The sequence below is a fragment of the Oenanthe melanoleuca genome, chromosome 4 (genome assembly GCF_029582105.1).
Source record: "Oenanthe melanoleuca isolate GR-GAL-2019-014 chromosome 4, OMel1.0, whole genome shotgun sequence".
NCBI classification, from domain to species: Eukaryota; Metazoa; Chordata; class Aves; order Passeriformes; family Muscicapidae; genus Oenanthe; species Oenanthe melanoleuca.
This window is the reverse complement of record NC_079337.1, coordinates 23945683-23957763: the sequence shown is the minus strand read 5'-3', so window position 1 is coordinate 23957763 and position 12081 is coordinate 23945683.

The window sequence follows — 12081 nt, the reverse complement described above, 5'->3', positions numbered from 1 at the left end:
CCTGGACCTGGCCTGTGCTGCTGCCTGCCAAGCTATGCCAGAAGGATTATGCAAGGGAACCAAGGCCAAATGACTGTGACAGGATTTCCCTATCTCTGCTACCCACACACATTTATATTCTCCTGCCTGGAACATTTGATTTTGTTGGTGGCTGTGGTTCAGAAAAGCTGAATTAGAAAAGGCAAGTTATATCTTTGCATTTCCCACTGGCTTGGATGCCTGGACTGTGTTGTGTCATCTCCTGAATCTCTGATGCCTCTGTGGCTGCAGCTTCCAGAGATGCAGGGTATCTGACAAAGTCCAGGAGAGACAGCTCTGCAGAGCAGGGCTCTTCATGCCCATATTTCAAAAGGAAAAGCATTCAGGCCAACATGAAAATCCCAGATACAAAGCACCAAAAGTTTAAAGCCTTCACTGAGCTTTGCAACTCAAGACCAACGTGCACTAAGCAAAACAATCTTCAGTCTCTCCACCTCTGCTCACAGCCATTCATGTGTCTTAGGTAAACACTGCTCCAATATCACAATGACATACATGTACAACAATATTGAATTATAAAACTAAATTAAAGGAAGGGGAAGAACATGAAGAAATGTGTTTTGGCACAGCACTGAAGACTGCTAAAAGACTTTAATAATTGAAAAGGCAGAAAGTCCTGGGGTGACATGAAAACCTGGAAGGGATTCCTGGCTTCAGCCTACTATTGATTACATGGCTCAGATAGTGACTTAACATCTTTATGTCTCTATTTACTTGCACATATGAGAGCAGCTGTAATAACCTTTATTATAGTTTTTAAAGGTTAATCACCTTATCAGGAAAAATACTGATGATACAGGACTGCAAGACCCAAAGTACAGTTAGATCAATTTACTTCTTTGCAGTTATCTCATTTTTTTCCTTACTTGCCTGTTGTTTTGTCAGGGAATAAACCCCTATGATGGGCAGGTCATAATCAGAGTCTGATTATATGAAATATCAGGAAGAAATGAAGAGACACAGCCACAGGACCACAAGGACCCAAGCAGTCTGGCTAGCATCTCCCAGGAAGCTTAAAGGTCTGTAAATACATTTTCAGTTGCCACATCAGTTCTTCAAACAAATAGAAGGCTTTTGGTATCAATTCCTTAGTTTCTTCATTCTAGTCACAAAATAAGACATGGAAGGAGTTCATCTGGAAAATGTGCTGCTAACACCCTGCAGTGGCTGGCTCTTGAGAGCAGAGGTTTCTGTTCACAGTGCTTATAACCAGCTCTCAGTTAAATCAGATTCCTTCTATTCTCAATCAGGCAAGACACAATCATAAATAAACAAGACTATAAGGATAGACTATATTTCACACATTCACCTTTGAAGAACAGCATTTGAGTGCAGAGGAGACCTACAAGTCTCTGAGACAGGACCAGATTCCCTTCCAAATTATTCCTCTATGCAAGAATAATCACAGCATTTCATGCTGCTTTCTTAGCTCACAGTTAAATGAGGACACTGTTTGTTTTTTTCCAATTGCCAATGGGAAAAAAAGATACTTCCAGTGTAAGCTAGATTTGATGTAAGAAAGTTTTTTTTCTGACATTGATGTGTAAATATAACAAATATCTACATGTTAGGACTGCATCTTCATTCTTTTGTCTAGTGTCTTAAAATACTTCCCAATCAGTGGGAGAGGTTGGAGAGTTACCTGCAAGCAGCGTAGGAAACTATTTACTCAGAAATTCACACTTTATATAAAATTCAGAAGACCCTGCATGTCTGTTTTCTTATTTGCTTCATCCCAATGAGAGTCCTGTTCTCTTTTTACTACAGCAACCCTACATTGTAAATCTTTTCCCAGTTTGGATTTGAGCAGGGGGATGGGACACCCTGGAAAGCATGCTAAGAGAGCACTTCATATTGGAAACATTCCCTCCTCCCACAGTACAGTCAAACCAACACAAAGCTTCAGGTGCTTGCTGCTGGGTACCCATCTCCAGGTATAATTTTTCCTCACTTTATATTGCTTTCAGCATCACAAAGTTGCCAAACATCTTCTTGCCCCTTGTCTCTCAAAAATTTTCTGGCTACTAACAATAGTGCCTTCTGTATAAACTTGTTATTTTACATTCCAGAGGAACAGTCTAGAAGAACAAATAAGCAGCTGTTTATACTAGCATTTCTTCTAGAAATAATAGATATGCATCTATATGCATCTATGAGTGGGTTTTTATCTATATATATACATATATATATGCACAAAAGCATAGAGAAACATGTGTACAGATATGTTCCAAAGCAATTTATCTGTGAGGCAACCTCTTAATACTCAATAAATGTAATATGAAACAGAGGGAATCTCCATTCAACGTATTTTTGGGATGAAAAAAATTAATTTTATGAAGGGAGGGGGTCTTCAGTAGAGACTAATGAAGGTGAACACTTTAAGAACTTCATCCTATGACTTCATCATATTGCTGTCATGAGAAGAGTTGTTTCCAGAGATGGCAAAGAAAAGGAAAAGCCAGTAAGATACCTGTAAGCCAGCACTGGAAAATAAGGAAATACCATCTAAGTACAAATCCTGAAAAACAGAGACTTAAAAGTGAGGTTGACAAATTAGACTACATTAACAACAATAAAGCCCTCACTTAAGAGCCCAGGTCTTGACTGCATGCCATTCTTCAATTTTTATACCAAGAAATTTTTATACCAAGATATATTATATGGATTAACCTGGTTTACCTGTACATTTAATAATGTCAGAAATGGGTTTTTGTGGAAAACCTTTCAGCCAAAAAATGCATAAGAAATCCTTGAAACCTTAAATGCCTGGAGAGTGCCTCTAAACAAAAATAGCAAGGTTTCTTCACACAGGAAAATTGCTGGAAGCTACAACCACTTTGCAGTTCTTGCAGCAGAGTTCATCTTCCCTGATAAAAGCTGGCAACACAGTGTCTCAGGCATCAGATTTCCTGGTCTTGAGCTTTCCTAGGACAGAGTGGCTCTGCTCTGGGGGTGAGTGTGGGGCTGTAAGTCTCTGCACCTGCAGTGATGCTACAGGTTGCAGAGTGCTGTTCAAGTGTCTGAGATCAGTGCCCCACATGGATTATTGGGCTCTTTGAAAACAAAATTCTTTCTAAACATATAGAACTACAGCACCTAGAGGAATGCTTACCAGAAGACCTAGGATCTTCAAAACTGCCTAGATGAAAATCATCTTTCTGCTTGCTTTTCCTCTCACCCTCCCACCTCCCAAAAAAAATATGTGTTTGGAAAGAAACAAGCACGGCAAACTTTCCTTGTCTCCTTTCTCTAAGGCCATTCATAGACTGCCCTCCCTTCTGCCTTCTTTCAAGGCAGGTTTCTTGGCCAATTGCTAGGGAGCTGAAAGTCAAAGATGGCAGTAACAATCCCCCATGCTTGCTGAATGGTGAATTACCTCAAGAAAGTCCCTTCTTTCTTTCCTGTTTTTGGATTGGTTTCTATTCAATTAACTGCTTTATACTTACACAATAAACAACTCCAGGGTTTGCCCAAATACAGTGTTCACCTCTGCAACAACATTTGCCTGTCACACCTGCATTTTCTACCACTGTGTTTTGCCTTCTCTACGTGAATAGGACTTCTTTTGCAAGGTCTCCTTGCAAAGCAAAAGTGGCTTTTGGCTCGTTTTGGCTGACCATGACTTGCAGCAGGCTGATTGAGGGAGAAAGTTCATGGCAACTGAACCATAGGCACAAAGAGCAGATCACAAAGGGAGAAAGTGCTAACACATTGCAGCCCATGGGCATAAGGCTGCCTTAAGCAAGAGGCAGAGAAGAAATAACAAGGAAGCAGAAGTGTCATATGACTTTAAGCACCTTCTAAGTGCACAACAGAAGGACAGATGGGAGAAATCTCTGCCAGCCAAGGGGGCACGTAGCAGTGCCAGTGTATTTCCATAGCACTCAGATGTCTGTGTGGAGATCAATGCATTGCAGCTCCTAGTATGGACTTGCTGAGGGCCTTAGAGCACCAGCATTGCCTCATCTCACACCCAAGAATCTCCCCCAGGGAGGAGGGAATCATGGTTTTCTTGAACTGGTTTAAGTTTTTTGATAGTACACAAATGTTGCCTCCACAAAAGCCTGTGTAGCTCCTGAGGATGCCTCATGTCTGCTTCACCCCTACTCTTACTGAACAAAAAACATGCAGCAACCTTTCAGCACCTGAGTTTTCCAAAAGATGATTAGTAGACCACAGCAGGAAGTGCACTAGCTAATTAACAAGACCTAATTCCATTGATCTAAAAAATATTCGTGTTTCTCACCGCAGCAGGAAATTTAATTTTGCTCTCCCTATCTTCCAGCAATTTTTAATTCTCGTAATTTGTACAATACTTTTAAGTCTCGTAATTTGTACAATAGCAGTGGAAAAATAGTCTCATGACTCTGTTATCAGACCACTTTATGTAACATGTTTGCAGTGAATGATTAAACAAAAAGATTATTGCTTAGTAAGTTTTGAGTAGTAGCCCAGAAATCATGCATGCAGAGCCAAATACTACCGATGATGTCGAAGCACTTTTGAAAGGATTAACTCAAGTAGACAGTGCCAAAATTCATCCTTTGAATAGGGAGGTGTGCTTGCCATTGACATGTCAAAGGGAAAGTCAACATTGAGTTGAAACTTGACACAAAATGCAGCAGGAACCTCATGCTCCTGTTGCTTTAGAGAGCAGTGCTAGCATATGCTGAAGGACAGATACGTGCTCAGGAAGGTGGTGATGGACACAGCCTGGGCAACTGGGGATGTGCAGGTTCATGCCTTTGTGTTCTCTTTATGAAAATTGTAAACATTCATGTGACTCACTAGGCTGCTCTGGAATAATTTACATCTGTAATGCTACGAGTGCTGTTAACAGAGATTTCATTATTTAAGTTTGAAATGGCCCCTGAGCAGCTGATTCCTTAACAATTTTCAGATCAAAAGTTGTGTTATAAACACTTGGGCACATACTATCAGAGAAGAATTGACAAGGTTCTCTATTATTTAAAAAATAGAGTGGGAGGGGGTAGAGCCAGCTCACAAAATGTTGTGAAAAGCAAAACCAAAATGAACTGCAAATACCACTGCGGATTTTGTAACTAATTATCTTTATTAAATGTTTTTGCAATTCACTCAAGTCTAATGGAATGACTTGTCTGTACTTGAAAGTTAATTTTGACCAGGACAGAGTAAACATACATTGCAATAACTATTGCAGAATAACTCATGTGTGAAAACCTGTTCTGGAATCAGTCTGCCTCATTCCATTTTAATTTAATTCACTTGCTCTGAAAGGAAGAATTTGGGATCTGACACATATCAGATCTCTTTTTTCAGATGTACTTGAGTTTTATAATTTCTCTCACTGTTCTTCCCTTTTCAGTATTTTTTGGCATACATTAAATTTAACTCTGCAGTAAGGATAAAGGGAATAAGAAAAAAAAATAAGGGAGTTCTTCTGGAAAATCTCTTATTGATTAATTCCTGCTGGCCCCATCTAGCAGGCCAGAACTGCTTACACAATAACTTTTAACTCTTGTAGAATGGGATAATCAACCTCCTCCAACGGCGCTCACATAGTCGAAAAGGAAATATTCCTCTGTGTATGCAGCCACTCTTCCTATTGGGAATGTTTGGAAAAAAAATATATATATATATGAAAGGAAACACAATAAAAATTCAAAGTAGTGTCAATAGATGACTTCAGATCTTTCAAGGCAGCCTGTATTTCTTTTCCTAGGCTCTAGTTCTGACAGTCCTAAAAGCTGATGCTCTGAACAAAATGGGTGTTTGCATCCTAGCTCTGAGTTGGCCAGGCAGAAGCCCATTTTTCAGTACTGTGCTCTTGACCACAAAGCATACACCCAAGACCAGGATTTGATGTGATGATTCTAGGCTGGCTGCTACCAGATCAAAACCACAAGCTACACTGAGCTGATTCAGTACATAAACATCTTATTCAATTTTGGGGACAGAGAGGGTGGAAATTTATTTTTACAAATAATCAGACAGATGAGGCTTATACTGTCCTGGTGCAGATAGCATAAACTATAAACTCTATATGATGTGCTTTGGTGAATTTGAGAGAAATTCAGTCATCAAGTGTATCCATCTCATCTGTGTGGAATCATGGTTCCAAAATGCTTCAGAAGTGAACAAAGCCAGTACCTGGTCCTGGATGATGTGCTCTGAGGCCAGGAAGATAGATTCCAGCCTGATACAGGCACCTAAAAAAGACATCCAACTGCAAGAATAAATACCACACCAGGACTTAGGTGATCTTCAGATTGTGCTGATGAAGAATGCTGCTGCAGATGACACCCAGAGCATGTTCACAGCTTTGAACATGGCAAGGATGATGATTTCCAGTGTAAGATAATAAAATGAGAAAAAGAAGAGATACAGCATCTCTGGAAGTGTCTCTACACCTCAGCAGCAGGACTGGATGGAAAAGGGCCAGCAGCAAACAGTGCATTTTAAGACACATAAAATCTCAGTGTGTGACAACAGTTACATTACTTGCCTAGGTATGTTAGCACTTGAAACCATCCATGGCTTGGGTAGGGAGCCACTGTAAGGAATTTCAAATAACCTGTATGTGCTATCCTTTATTTCACATGAAAATATCCAGCCAGAGCATGATACAGACTGAACTCAGGGACATGGAATAACAGCAGGAGGTCTTCACTGATGTTTCACTGATTTATAATATTCACTAATTTGCAATATGTAGTAGGATCAATCTAAAAGAGATTAGGTGCTTCAGATTATGAAAGACTATCTGCATTGCTTATGATTTCTGCAGAGAAATGCCTTGATACCTGTCCTGTATTAATTCCTTGCCTCCACAGACTGTTCATTTTTAACGTGCTGGGAAGAACTTTTTCTCAGGAATCAAAGCATTTCAAAGGTCTGGAGCAACCTTGCAGAGTAAGAGAGGCAGAGAGAAGAGTGTGCATGTCCCTCCTGAAACATGCATGTAAATATTTGAACCACACAGAGCTTTCCACATGAAAGGATGTATCAAGCTTCTATTTGCTTATCAGCTCTGTTGAAGTCTTACATTTCTTAGGATGTATCATATTTCTAGATGGCATAAATTGCTGTGGCATTTCTGGCCTCAGTGAAGTCGTGCAAGTCACAGCAGCCTTGGCTCAGTATCTTCATTCACAGTCCTGCATCCCCTGTCCCCTGCATTCAAACAACTGTGTGAAACATGTTGTGTTTTACACCCAGAGTACTCCAATAGCCTGAAGTACTAACCCACAGTCCATCTGTTTGCAGCACCTCACACTCTCCCAGGTTATGCTATCTTGCACTAAAATGAAGTATCAACACAATTTTAAAAAATGGTTGAAAGAGTTACCAGTTTGGTTTGCAAACAAGCAGTATGCTGAATCCACTTCTTCTTAGCATTAATTTCCTTTGGTGCTCAAAACCTGTAAATAATTCATTTTTTCCCCTCGGGTTTCCTCACTGTCAATGTAATACAAAAGAACCACCTCTACTGTTTTGTAAAATCTACTTGTTTCATTCTTTGCTAGACACAAATTATCAAAAATTACAAGTTGAGACCTCTAATAATGACCATATTCTCAAAAAAAAAGGTAATTTATTAGAATATTTATTTGTCTTTGACTTTCAGGGTGTGTTTGAAAGCTTTATGGGAAGCCACTTCAGAGCCCTTTTTCCAGAAAAAAATCATCTGGTTCCATGGACATGATCAAAGCAACACTTTCTGGTGAAACCCACTTTCACAGAACACATCCAAACCTGTACATTTAAAAATCTGGGTGAAGAACTTCTCCAACATGCATTGCTTCATCTGTTAAACTTAGAACTCCTATTACACATACCTAGGATCCACTTGGAAAGCAAAAAACACCCTTGAGAGCCACAGCATTAGGCTAAGGCTCACTTCCTAAATCCCCCACACCCCCTGTGAAGCCCACCCAGAATCTGCTGTAGAGTCAGGTGTGTGCAGCACCCCATGGCATTGCTCCCTCCCAGCACCAGGTGCTTCTCTGCCCTCGCACACAAAAAGCAGAAATCGTTTCACTGAAGCAGCTGCTCCCCCCAAAACCACAGCCTTGCAGGTAGCCATGGGGCCACCAGGCCTGGAGGTGGCCAGGGCACAGGTTCTTCCCCACCATGGCCCCAGGACACAGGATATTGTTTTAGGAGCATCTCCTCTTTGCTCTGGTCTACCCCAAGTTCCCTCCTGGAAGGTTGTTTCTGTTTTGGTTGGGCTGGTAAGGAAAAGAAACTTCTTTAGTTTGAACATCCAACCACATTCACTATCAGCAGTGCAGGAACAACCTGGTTCTTTTCAGCTGGATTGTTAGCACTGCCTGCAAACATTTCTGGATAAAACAACTCAGCTGTCTGTCCTATTAAGTTCTCATGGTGTGTTGCACACATGATGATGGCCCAGAGCTTTTTTCCAAGCTTTCCTGGATAAAATTAGGGAGTTGGTGCAAGTAGACCATTCCCAAGTGACAGAGTGGATGCACTCATCCTGCTCTTGGTGGCTAACATTGATGTGAGCCATTCTGGGTCACAGGACAGGTGACAAACAATTAGGACTTTTTATATTTATATAGTACAAAACTAGTAGGTCATTTGCACCCTTACATCTTTTACTATTCTTATGTCTGTTGCTTATAAGATTGAAAACATAAGTCTGAAGTCTTTCTGCAATTTTTGGTCTAACTTTGCATGGAAATTTAGAAGTTAGTACAGACACAATTGTTTTTTTTAAGGTTACTTCAGTGAACCTGGATCTCAAAGCAAACTTCATTGGTTGAGACCATGTCTAATTTTACCATAAAGCAAATTATACAACAGGATAACCTGCTTACTGTGCTGGTTGAGTAACCTTCACCACAGGCTTTCACAGGAGGTGATATAACATCCTTGCAGGCTTACAGAATTAGTGACTGTGCTTCGATTGTGTGACAGGAACAATGTTGGACTGAACACAGAGAGGATATCACCTAAGCTCTGGGTATGTGATTGCTGCTTTCACACTGCAAAGCCCTTGGGCATAGGGAAAACAAACACAAAATGCTGTGCAAGGAGCAATACACATCGTTTGTATTCCCCAAAATGATGCAGGAATCAGGATTTTTGGAGCTCATATTAGCTAGTAACACCTGAAACAAGCAGTCTAAAATGACTGACATGGTTTTTTCCCCTCCCCAGTTGATAAGCTCTTGAGCCATCTTGGTACTGCAAATGTTCAGTGATGGCTGTGCCCTTCAGGAGCAGCAAGCTTTGACCCCACTCATGCAAGAATTTCATGGAATCTGCAGTCACAAAAGCTGACTCTTTCCCTGGGTGTGTGATTCAGGCTAACCAGAGGGCAGAGGGAGCAGTGGCCAGCAGATACACCCTGCAGAGGTGGGGAGAGCATGACTCAAACACTATCCCCACCAGCTATCATTTAGCTGTTTTGCTGCATTTAGCTGTTGCAAGTTCTTTTGCTTGATGTTTAATTTCTTACTGAACCTTGAGCAACCCAGTAGGACAAATTACATCAACCATGAGTAATCATTTGTTTGTAGCTAGTTACTATTAACACTACCAGGAAGCTTAGTCAATAATAACAAAAAAGGCAAAAACTCTCAATAAATACTCTTTGCCTGAATTTAAAGGGTGTCCTTTTTTGTGTCTTTGATGAAATTAATAAGCAGTGTGGAAAACTTGGATGTTACTGTGGAGCAGAGCTATAAATATATAAATTACTGTATATGTGGATTTCTATCAATTATGATTTGTACCAGTTGCTGGTCTTGCTGCTTGGCCCTATATGGTCAGACTTACTCCAGAGCTGTCCTGCTGCAAATTTTGCCTCTAATTTCTCCCTCTTCTTCCTTTCTTGTTTTAAAACAAGTATCTGAAAGGAGCATTTTCTATGGTGGACATTTTTCCAATCTCAGTTTCCAAACAATATCAACATCATCTATCTAACCATCTATATGTCTGTCTGTCTTCTCAAAGTTGTATTACTGTGAACCATGGTAACTCCAATTCCTTTCTCTACTGTTTCTTCAACTTAATTATATTTATTTTCAAACCCTTTCAAATAAATGCTCCAGTTAGGCTGGAGGTTTCAAGCATGAGGTAGGATTGAATGTATTAATAAATCAAATCAGGTAACCCTAACTGTATTTTCTGGCCCTTTAATCCTATGAACTTCCTTAGGATTTATCAGGGTAATATTAAGTGGCTGCATCCCACTATTGAATTGCTTTATTAAGTTTAATCGAAAATTTCTGGGGAACTGTAATTTTTGTGTTTAGCTGTGTAATACCTGTAACACCAAAATCCCAATCCAGAAGTATGGTTCCTGCAACTGCTACTAAAATATGAAGAGCAATCCCTGCTAAATGTCAGTCTCTGCTGTACACTGACACAACCCAAACTGGTTTTGGATACCAAAATAAAAGTAGAAATTTTGGTTTTAGACAAATACCATTGTTTCCTGGATTATATAACTTGCACAGCATTTCTGCATGTCACTGGGAAGACAAATTCAGTACTGTTTGCACTGCATTAGATTAGATGCAAATTATAAAGATATAATCAAACTTCAAAGCACTTATAGGAGAATTACTGCAATTTGGTTCATGTGATCTAAAACAGGTAGCCTGATTTTCAGACAGGGTAGCTACAATCAGTCTTTATTCAGAATCATAGCAAGCCTCCTGCAAAAATACCCAGGAATTTTCCCAGATACATGGAATCACTGGCAGCACCAGGACACTAGGAATGTAGTTACCAGGAGAGTGAAACCCATGTCTTGTCTGAAAAGAGTTGAATAATAGTTCCATAAAGTGGAGGGCAGAGATACATCAACAGCCCTTACACAGGAATGACCTGCCAATAAACTTCCTGATCAAAGCACTTGATCAGAAACCATGCAACCTGTTCCAGCCCCTCAGAGGCATGTCAGACTGAGATGTGGTGAGAAGGAGTCCCTGCAAAAATCCTGTTCTGTGCAGGTGTCTTTAAATGAGAGAGCCATCCCTCTTAGCTGCCTTATTATTATGTTGGAGCTACAAGTCTGTTTAAAGAATAGATTTTTCTTCAGAAACTGCTTTGTCAAACCAAACACATTTGTTCAAATTATCAGTTTCAACGTTTTTGACTAGATTTTGCAAGTCCAGTGTACATAAAAGAGATACACTTAAATAGAGAGACTGACCTTTTCACTCTGCAAGCAGAGGTTTCAACAAAGTCATACCTGATTACAAGCTTCAGAAGATTTCAAAAGTTTTGAAAGACTCAGAGGTATTTGTGAAGCAGAACCTGCCTTTTTATGGCTTGTTCCAATGTTGACATGCACTGAGAGGCAGAGCAGGATCTGGCACTCCAGCTAATCCAGCAGACTGACTCAGAAGCATAGCTGGAGACTAATAGGACTCTGGCTTACACAGACTAACAGTTGATAGATTCTTTTGGCCAATCTCCTTACTCTGGTATCTTCTATTTTCTTTTCAAGTGTGCAGTGAAGCTTTCTAACTAACATTACTGCTGTGTTAAGTATCTATGTCTGCATCTTTTATTTCCAGTTCAATCTGCAATAGCAGTATAAATATCCCAGTTGCAGTCCCTCCTCTATGCTTATATCACACATCAAGTAAGTTGTTGCCTTACAAAGAATTTTGCAGATATTGAAGAGGAGATACCCATGATCAAAGATGGCACCAAGGATATTTCACTTTCAATGAACCATGTTCCACTTAGAGGTTTCCTAAAAAACAAAGAATACAGTTTAAAGACCCTCAAAGACCTGCTCTCTGGCATACAGTGAATGGAAGGGAAATGTGCAGCATTTTAACCAGAGGTCTGTTCAAATGAATTAAGACTGTATCAGAACAAGAGCTTGGTCATTTTTATACACAGTTTTACCTGAATGTAAAACTGCTGGAACTACCTAGGTTCAACATGAGAAACCATGAAATACTGCTGTCTAAAGTGAAGCATTTCCAAAATGATCACAAAAGTTCCAGAGTCCCTCCTGCTGCCAAAGTAAATTAAATTTACTGCATTAACTTTATTTAAAAATATCTC